Below are 9838 nucleotides of genomic sequence, written 5' to 3'. Positions count from 1 at the left end.
CAGCTCAAGGCGAGCGCTCTACCACTTGAGCTACAGCGCCACTTCCGGTTTTCTGGTGGTTTGTTGGAGATAGGAGTCTCACGGTCTTTCCTGCCTGGGCTGGCTTTGAACCGCGATCCTCAGATCTCAGCCTCCTGAGTAGCTAGGATTACAGGCGTGAGCCACCAGCACCCGGCTCCTCCGTGAGACTCTTATCTCCAATAAACCACCAGAAAACCGGAAGTGGCGCTGTGGCTAAAGCGGTAGAGGGCTCGCCTTGAGCTGAAGAGCACAGGAACAGTGCCCAGACCCAGAGTTCGAAAGAAAGAAAGGAAAGAAAGAAAGAAGAAAGAAAGGAAAGAAAGGAAAGAAAGAAAGGAAAGAAAGAAAGAAAGAAGTGTACTCATTACCTGGCCCATGTAATTGTAACCCTTCTGTACAATATTTTCACACACACACACACACACACACACACAAAAGTCTTATGAACTTTACTTCCTGGGCTGGCTTTGAACTGCCAATCCTCAGATCTCAGCTCCTTAGTAGCTTGGATACAGGTGTGAGCCACCAGCGCCTAGCTTGTAAATCATCTTTTAAAGAAATAAAAGAAGAATATAAATTCTTCCTAATTCCCTATTTCCTATATCTGATGCTCTTCATCTCCTTATGTATAGCCAAATTTCCATCTGGTATCATTTTCTGTTTACTGAAGCATTTTTTTCCTTCTTCCTCCCTCCCTCCCTCCCTTCCTTTCTTCCTTCTTCCCTTCCTTTATTGCAGTACTGGAGTTTGAATTGATGATCATCTGCCTGAAGGCAGGTACTCTAACTCTTTTTGTTTTAGTTTTTTTTTTTTCAGATATGGTCTTATTTTTACCCAGAGGTCCCTTGGAATATGATAGGTCCAACGTATACAGCACCACACTCCACTGTTTCTGTTTGTTTGTTTTAAAGTACTAAAGTTTGAACTCAGGACCTTGCAGTGGCCCTGGAACTCTACTAATGACCCATGCCTCCAATCCCTGGGCTTATTTTTTAATATAAGGTCTTGTTAATTTTTCCTTTTTCTTCTTTTTTGTCCCTTCTCTTTTATTTCCTTCCCTTACCCTTTCTTTTATTTTCTATTCTTTTCTCTTTCATAGTCCAACCTTGAACCATAACCTCCTGTTTTTGTGTCCTTCCTGCCTAGCACAACAGGGATAATTTCTAAAGTTTTATTTTTCAGTTTGCGATTCTTTTACCCAGGTATTTTACAGTTAATGCTACACCTCAACCCTTCCAATATTTTCTTGATTAAATGACATATATTTAAAGCAACTTTCAGCAGCCTTGTCTGTTGATTATATCATCTGTGCTCTCTCTTGTTTTTTTTTCTTTTTTAATTTTTTATTATGAAAATAACATACAGATGAGTTACAATTACATGGGTCTTGATTTTTTTTTTCTATTGATTGTTTTTCTCCCCAGTTATGGGTTTGTTTTCCCACACCTCTGTGAGCCTAGCCATCTTGTTTGGACCACAGAGACTGAATTTTTCATTCCTGGAAGATGCATTATGTATAATGGTCCATTTGTTAGGGCTTTATTCTGGAGCCTCACTAAGGTACTTGGAGTAAACGTGACCTCTTTGAGGCTTGCTTTTAAGCTTTGTGAGAATGTATCCAGCAGGCCTAATTTGTCCCCATCAATGAGGTACCTTTTTCATGACTTGGCCCCATGCACCCACATGTTCACAGGCCTTCTTCTGTAGGTAATAATTCTATTACAGCATTGTGTGAGCTCTGGAAATGCTTTGCCTCTTCTTACCTGATGACTTTCCTTATCCTCAATAGTTTGCTCATCTGTATGTGGAGATCAGTCCCTAGTCACAGACTTAAGGGGCACCTCTGCAATTCTTGTGAACTTCCTCTTCTCCCTGTGTAGCTAACTGATCTCAGGTTGTATATACCCTGCAGCTCCCTGGGCACCTCTGGATCCTCTATCTTATGGACTCCATGCAATGATTTTGGTTTATTTCCTTCTCTGCAGCAGCCTAGATACTCTTCAGCTGTGGTGTGGAACATTTGAAGACTTGCTTCTCCTGTTTCTCTTTTCTCAGCAGCATAGATTCATGCTGCCTGCTCTCCAGTTATCTGGAAACTATTGTTCCTAATATTTTGTGTGATTTTCAAGTTTTTGAGGTAGACAATGATGTGCTGGTTTTATTCCATATTAGCAGGACACTAAAATCTAAACGTATATTTTTAAATTCTGATTTTTGACTTTGGGGAAATTTCTCATACTCTGATTCTTTTTCCATAAATCTAATATGACAAAAATTTTAGAATATTCTTTTCCCCCACTATGGGTCAGAGAAAGAAATAAAATGCTGGAAATAAAATTGACCATCAGATATAGGGCTCGAGTGACACATAGATATAAATATGTTTCTATACCTCTTGGGCCTGGAGTTCCTATGAGACATCCAACTGGAGACTAAATAGGTAGTTGAACATATATATATCTGGTGTTTAAAAAAGAGATCTTACCAAAGCTAGAACATGTTGTCACTTCTCAGCCTTTTGGCTAAGAGTACCTGTAATGTCTAGTTTTATCAGTTAACAATTCTGAGAGATCAATACATAGATGAAGTAGCATACATAATTAGGAAGAGACAATACAGGCAGAAGGTCTGTAATTAAAACATGCAGGGAGATCATTTTTTTCTTGCCTTCCTATTGGACATAACTAAAGAAATCCAGATAACATATGAATATTTGAAGTCATAAAACAGGTAGCAATTTGATGAAGAATTAGAAGGCAGGGAATGTGCCGGGGACCACAGCCAGAAGGAAGCCATGAGGAGCATATTTGTCCTGGATTATGTATCAGTCCTGAGTAGGCAATGGGACATTAAGCTACATTTACAAGCCTTTCTGGTCTGGCTGAAGGAATGATAGTTGGTCCACAAGGATGGCAGCGCAGTGAACTTTGGGAAGGATTGGGGAAGATCTGTCCTCTGAAAGAAAGAGTGTGGGCTGCTTTCTTCCCTCATAGCACATGGTTGCTTTGGAAACCACACACCTAGGCCTTGCACTGTTTACCATTGATCTACTGCTAGATAGAAGCCGGAATCCTTGGAGAAGGAAGTTAACCTCATTACAGATTATGACTGTAAATATCATCTCAAGCACCATATCCTGAACTCAGTTAAAGATAAAGAGACACACAAAGAGACAAGCAACCACAAGTGAGAATCAATGGGGAAAAAGCAAATAGCACAGGAGTCCAGGAAGTAGAGTTACCAGACACAGACTTTATAAAAACAATTAATATGTTAACATTTAACATCATAAAAAAATTCTAGATTAGTCATAGCTGGAGAGAAAACTTTGGTGTCTGGAATAAAACTCAAAAGAAACTGTCTAGATGTAATGAGGAGGGAGTTAAAAATAGGAATATTGGGGCTGGGGCTGTAGCTCACAGTTTGCTTAGAATGTTTGAGGCCCCAGGTTCAATTCTAGCAAAGCACACATGCAAGTGTGTGTGCACACACACACACACACACACACACACACAACAGTAATACATGTACCACATGCAGAAAGAAGATCCAACATGATTAAGTAGAGGGTTTGGTGTTGTTGCTTGGTAGGGTAGAGAAAGAATGAAGGTAGGGCCAAATTTTGAAGAGGCAAGCTCAATAGTCCACTGTTTAAAGAAGCTCTACAAAATTCAAGTTGAATTAATAAAAATGAATGGCTCATCTGGCACTGGTGGCTCACACCTATAATCTGAGCTACTCAGGAGGCTGAGATCTGAGGGTCCCGGTTCAAAGCCAACCCAGGCAGGAAAGTCCAAGAGACTCTTATCTCCAATTAACCACTGAAAACCAGAAGTGACATGTGGCTCAAGTGGTAGAGCAATTGCCTTGAACTGAAGAGCTCAGGAGGCCCAGAGTTCAAGCCCCATGACTGACCAACAACAACAAAAAATGAAATAGGCAAGAAGGCAAATCAAAATAGAACCTCAGCCAGGCACCAGTGGCTCAATCTGTAAACTTAACTACATGAGAGGTTGAAATTTGAGGATTAAGGTTTGAAGCCAGCACAGGCAAACAAATCTGAGAGACTCTTCTCCAATTTACCAGCAAAAACAAACAACAACAACAAAAAAAACAAAGTTGAAACTTGGTTCAAATGGAAGTTTTTAGCTGAAAAAGGGAAGAGCACAAGTTCAAGCCCTCGTGGAACATACATAATACATAATATATAGCAAATTAAGACAAAGAAAAGTCTCAAAGTTGCCAGGAAAAAAAGATGTTTCTTTTGAAGGAGCTACAATGAAATTAACTTTGGAGTTCAGTGACAACAGTGCCTTCAAAAGTCAATGAAGGGCTGGGAAGATGGCTCAGTGGTAGAGCGCTTGCCTTGCATGCTCGAGGCCCTGGGTCCGATTCCTCAGCACCACATAAGCAAAAAAGAAAAAACCGGAAGTGACGCTGTGGCTCAGGTGGTAGAGCGCTAGCCTTGAGCTGAAGAGCTGAGGGACAGCACCCAGGCCCAGAGTTCAGGCCTCACAACCGGACCAAAAAAAAAAAAAAGTCAATGAAATTGGTCTGGGGATGTGGCTTAGTGGTAGAGTGCTTGCCTAGCATGCATGAAGCTCTGGGTTCAATTCCTCAGTACCATATAAACAGAAAAAGCTGGAAGTGGACTGTAGTTTAAGTGGTTGAGTGCTAGCTTTGAGTAAAAGAAGCTCAGGGGCAGTGCCCAGGCCCTGAGTTCAAGCCCCAAGAGGCCCTGGGTTCAATTCCTCAGCACCACATAAGCAGAAAAAGCAGAGGTGGTGCTGTAGCTCAAGTGGTAGAGTGCTAGCCTTGATCTGAAGAGCTGAGGGATAGTGCCCAGGCCTAGAGTTCAGGCCTCATGACCAACTAGAAAAACAAAAAAGTCTGTGAAATTATACCTCCAACGTATCATGAGGAAGAAACATCTGCTCTAGAAATGTTTCAGTAATGAAGACAAGTGAATACATGTTCAAGGAAAAAGGAAGAGAGAGATCGCCAACCGCATATAACCATTAAAAGAAAAGGATAGTTTGTGAGTTGTTCATCATGCAGAAATAAAGCAATCTTGCAAAAAAGATCAGACATGCAAGAAAACAAGAGAAACCAGAGAAAATGCTAATTATGTGAAGCTTAGATGAGCCTAAGATAAAACCTTCATTAAACATTAAAGATTCAAAGAAAGAAAATGATAATTATGTGGTTAAATCTAAATCATGTGGACGGGTAGGGAACCTGCAGAGCCAGAATAATGTCTTGTGGGATTAAATGCTGCAGGACTATATTGCATGATTGAAATACAAATGGGGTATTTGTGAGGTTATATATGTGGGAAATAAATGTTAAGCCATTTATAGGTTCTTGCCTAGGAGACTAATAAAGGCAACATCAGGTTTCAATACATAGGACGGATTATCACTAAAGTATGATATTTCTGCTTCATACTTGCTGGATGGCTATACTCAAAAAGACAAGCTGGGCTTGGTACTGGTGGAACACTATTTTTTATTTTTTTATTTATTTATTTTTGTTGGTCATGGGGCTTGAACTCTGGGCTTGAACTTGTGTTCCTCTTGCTTCAGCTTCCTGAGTATAAAACATACAAAATCCTCCAAAAGAACAACCAAAAACCCACCACCACCACCATCATCATCACCAACAACAACTAAAGGAAAGGATTAGGAGCATGAGTCATGTGGTAGCACACCTGCCTAGCAAGTTTGAGACCATGAGTTCCAACCCTGGTAACACCAGAATAATAATAATATACATATACATATATACATACACACACACATATATGACTGGGAATGTGGCTTAGTGGTAGAATGATTTCCTTGCAAGCATGAATCCCTGGGTTCAATTCTTCAGTACCACATAAACAGAAAAAGGGAGAGGTGTCACTGTGGCTCAAGTGGTGGAGCACTAGCATTGAGCAGAGAGGACAGTGCCCAGGCCCCAGGACTTGCATTCTCTCTGTCTCTGTCTCTGTCTGTCTCTCTATATGTGTGTGTGTGTGTGTACATATGTATACATATATATATATGAAGTAGCATGAAAATTGAGTGTGAAGTCTGCATAAATGGGGGTGCTGCCTACTGCTGGGCAGGTATGGGCAGGTGGGGCCTACACGGAGTCAAATGCAACTTGTCATTCCAGCTACTCTAGTTCTTCTCAAGTAGTTCAATCTTTGCAGCACTCCTTGCCACTGTTTTTAGCCAGTACTTGAAGGCCTAGATGCCACTTTCATGTGGCAAAGACATGTGGGGAGGTGTGTCTTTGCCACACAGAAACTTATAATTCTTCTTTTCCATTTCTACCTTTGTATTCTTGTCTTCCCTACTCCCTGGCCTCTCTTGGATTCTGCAAGGCATAGCTTCTTGCTCATTGGTGCACCTTGCTCATTGATTCTGCTCACCCATTGGTTCAGGTGCCGCTTGCTCACAGGAGCCTCCTGGTCATTAATATAGCTGGCTCCATTAGCCCAGGCACAGCCCCTTCTGACTGGAGTATAGGATTTGGCTTTTTTCTTTCCACTCTACAAACTGAAGTGGAAAAGTCTCCTAATTTTTATCTTCCAGATGTTTTAGAATAATTTGTTTACTGAAACCTACTCCCATTTCTTTGTTACTTGAGTCTCTCCCCTCACCCCCCCACTCTGTCAGTTGCGGGATTTGAACTCAGGGCCTGGGGTCCCTCACTGAGCCCTTTTGCTCAAGGCTAGCACTCTATGACTGAGCCACAGCTCTAATTCTGGGTTTTGAAATAAGAGTCTCATAGCGGGGCTGGGAAGGTGGCTCAACGGTAGATTGCTTGTCTTGGATGCATGAGGCCCTGGGTTCGATTCCTCAGCACCACATAAGCAGAAAAAGCTGGAAGTGGTGCTGTGGCTTAAGTGGTAGAGTGCTAGCAGTGAGCTGTAGAGCTGAGGAACAGCACCCAGGCCCAGAGTTCAGGCCCCATGACTGACCAAAACAAACAACAAAAGAGTCTCATAGGGACTTTTCTACTGGGGCTAGCTTTGAACCATGATCCTCAGATCTCAGACTCCTGTGTAGCCAGGATTATAGGAGTGAGCCATGGGTACCTGGCTTATATCTCTTTAATTCCTTTATCATTTGTCAGGGTGGTGTTGGGTGAGACTGAAAAACATTGGTGACCAGTCTGTTATCTCTCACTGTAAGGGAAAATTTAGCTAAATAAAAAAAAGCATTTGCTGTAAGAAGAGCCTCTTGTCTTTAAATGTTTTTCTCTTTTTTTCCCTCAGGGGGAGGAATCAGGGAAAAAAATATCAATTTAATGTTGAGATATTTAAATAATTTTGCTTCAGTAGGTGGCACTATTTCCTAGTTTAACTCAATCCTAAACTGGATAGTAGGGTTCAGAATGGAAAGGTGGTAATTTATCTGTACAATTTCAATGAATAAGGTTTCAGAGTTTGAACATCATCAACAACAACCAATTGATGAAAGTCAACTAAGTGCCAGGCTGGTGGTTCACTCCTGTAATCCTAGCTACTCAGGAGGCTGAGATCTGAGGATCTTGGGTCAAAGCCAGCCCTGGGACAGGAAAGTCTGTGAGACTCTTCTCTCCAATGAACCACCAGAAAACTGGTAGTGGCGCTGGGGATCAAAGAGGTACAGGGCCAGCCTAGAACAAAAGGGCTCAGGGACAACACCCAGGCCCTGGAGTTCAAGCCTCAAAGCCAACTAAGCTTTTCCTTCAGCAGGCCACTGAAGATTGGGGTGTCTGTGTGAATCGCTGGCTCTACCTTCTTCTCGGGGCGTCCCTGAGGCCAAGATCCCATATTTGATTGGTACAGAAGCAAGTAAAGGTGGATGATTTCCCACTTTGTGGTCCCATAGTGTCAGATGAATATGAGCAGCGATCCTATAACAAACAACACCTTGAAGGCCGTCCATTTTGTGCCAAAAAGTTATGGCAAAGATGGCTTTCTTATTCCAGTGAGGCTCCATCCTCTCCACGTCATTTGTATTAACAAGATGCTGTCCTGTGCTGAGACTGACAATCTCTAAACAGGTATGCAGGTGCCTTTGGGAAGCCCCAGGGCATCGTGCCAAGGGTTCACATTGGCCCTGTAGTCATGTCCATCCACATCAACCCGCAGCCTAAAGAGCACATGATCTAGGCCTTACGCAAAGCCAGGGTCATGTTGGCTGGCCATCAGAAGATCTACATCTTAAAGAAGAGGGGTTTTTACCAAATTCAGTGCTGATGAGTTCGAAGACCCAGATGCTGAAAAGCACCTCATCCTTGATCGCTGTGGCATCTGATATATCCCACATGGTGAGTCCTTCTGGTAAAGTGACTAGCTTGAACTCATGGGGGCCTGTACCCACTATGATGACATCCCTACCTTACCTCCTTAATCACCTTAATCATGCTTACCAATTACTCTTGCACTGTGTAAAAAAAAAATCAACTAAAATTTCAAATAAATGACATTGGTTAAAAAAATCTCTAATCCAGACTTCTGAAATATTAATAGTGACTATAAAAATTAAAAATAAGACTGGAGAGTAAACCTTAGTGGTAGGGCACTTTCCTTATGTGCTTAGGCCCTGTGTTCCATTCCTAGATCTTAAAATAAATGAGCAAGCAAGCAAACAGAAACAACCAAAATTTAAAGTTTTACCAGAAGTATCAAGTATTCAAAAAAAATTTTAGGTCACCTTCTAGTATCCAGGAAGTTTTATTTCATTCTCTTTCACCATTTTCTACATCTTTGCTTTCAAATAGTCCCCAAATGTATCAGTCTTTTAAAAGTACTGTGTAAGCTTTAAACCTAGCATTTTTTTTCTTCCCTCATGACTGGCACTCTACCACTGAAGCCATACCTCCAGCTCCAGTTTTTTGCTGGTTAATTGGAGATCATTTGTTTCCCTAGGTTGACTTTAAAACCTGAATCCTCAGATTTCAGCCTCCTGAGTAGCTAGGATTACAGGTAAACCATCAGTGCTTGGCTTTAAACCAAGCACCTTCTCTGTAATGCTGTAACCCAGAATCACAGTCAAGATACACTTAATACATTTAAATGAACACTAAGGTAGTTTAGTGAATCTTTTAATGGTTTTTTGAAAACGTTGCATGATCTGTGAATCATTACATACAAATGCATAGAAGCATCTTCCTGTTCTGAATTTGTAAGAATTAACCAGTATGTCAATGACACCTGAGACTGTCCTATTTACAGAGTTCTCATAAATCTAACTAGATCTCATGAAAAACACAAAATGTTAGAATGCTGAGACTTTGGAGGTTATCCAGTTTTTGTTTTTGTTTTGTCAGTCATGGGATTTGAACTCTGGACTGGGCGCTGTCCCTCAGTTCTTAAATTCAAGGCTAGCACTCTATATCACTTGAGCCATGGCACCATTTCCACCTTTTTCTGTTTATGTGGTACTGAGGAATCGAACCCAGGGCATCATGGATGCAAGACAAATACTTGACCAATGGTGAATGAGCCACCTTCTAGCCCCAATATCCAGTTTAATCTTTTGTTGTTGTTGTTGTTCTGAACCTGGGACTCAAACTCAGTACCTGATGCTTTGCCTTGCCTATTAGCTGCCACTCTACCAACTGACCCATGCTTTCAACTCCTTCATTTTTTTGAGGGGAGGGGTCTGGTCATGGAGCCTGAACTCTGGGCCTGGACGCTGTCCCTCAGCTCTTCAGCTCAAGGCTAGCACTCTACCACTTTGAGCCACAGCACCACTTCTGGCTTTTTTCTTTTTTGCTTATGTGGTGCTGAGGAATTGAACCCAGGGCCTCATGCATGCAAGGCAAGCACTCT

The 9838-nt window shown here is 41.7% G+C and overlaps 1 pseudogene; it reads left to right on the top strand.

Moving 5' to 3' along the window:
* The window catches only part of LOC105980952, a 35510-nt pseudogene extending 27162 nt beyond the window's left edge, over nt 1-8348 (top strand).
* Nucleotides 8349-9838: the final 1490 nt, after the last annotated feature.

Source organism: Dipodomys ordii, unplaced genomic scaffold (genome assembly GCF_000151885.1).
Source record: "Dipodomys ordii isolate 6190 unplaced genomic scaffold, Dord_2.0 Scaffold11, whole genome shotgun sequence".
In the NCBI taxonomy this organism is placed as follows: domain Eukaryota; kingdom Metazoa; phylum Chordata; class Mammalia; order Rodentia; family Heteromyidae; genus Dipodomys; species Dipodomys ordii.
The sequence above is the reverse complement of the archived record's forward strand: the minus strand, read 5'-3'. Positions and strand labels throughout refer to the sequence as shown.